Raw genomic sequence first — 483 nt, 5'->3', positions numbered from 1 at the left:
GATAAATAGATCATAACCACAGGACAACGCCGTCGACGAACTAATGAAGATAGGAACCAGCTCTTGATCGATCAGCGGACTATCTTCTCTACTTGGGCCCGGAGGCTGTCTGACGTCGCTCCGGACAGAACCTCAGCGAGAACTACGGTCTGGGGCCCAATCCGAACGTTAATCCTTGACATACCAACCCAGGGGGCTTGGGTTAATTTCCATCTCTTTCGCTCGAGGGTCGTCGATAATCATTAGCAATTAACACAATGCTTTGGGCGCGCCTTGTAAACGGCTGATCAGAAACCTGGAGTAATAGTAAGACACATTTGCTTATCAGAATTAAACACGAGGGAAAGAGTTACAGTTTAATTAACTTACGATCGTTTTTATCACATACACATGAACATACACGCACGCGTTCTACGCAGTTATATGACCATATCTTAATATATTTCTTTTCTCATTTGTCTGAGCTTTTTAATCTGCCTACAC

This window comes from Penaeus monodon, chromosome 31, assembly GCF_015228065.2.
Source record: "Penaeus monodon isolate SGIC_2016 chromosome 31, NSTDA_Pmon_1, whole genome shotgun sequence".
Lineage (NCBI taxonomy): Eukaryota > Metazoa > Arthropoda > Malacostraca > Decapoda > Penaeidae > Penaeus > Penaeus monodon.
The sequence above is the reverse complement of the archived record's forward strand: the minus strand, read 5'-3'. Positions refer to the sequence as shown.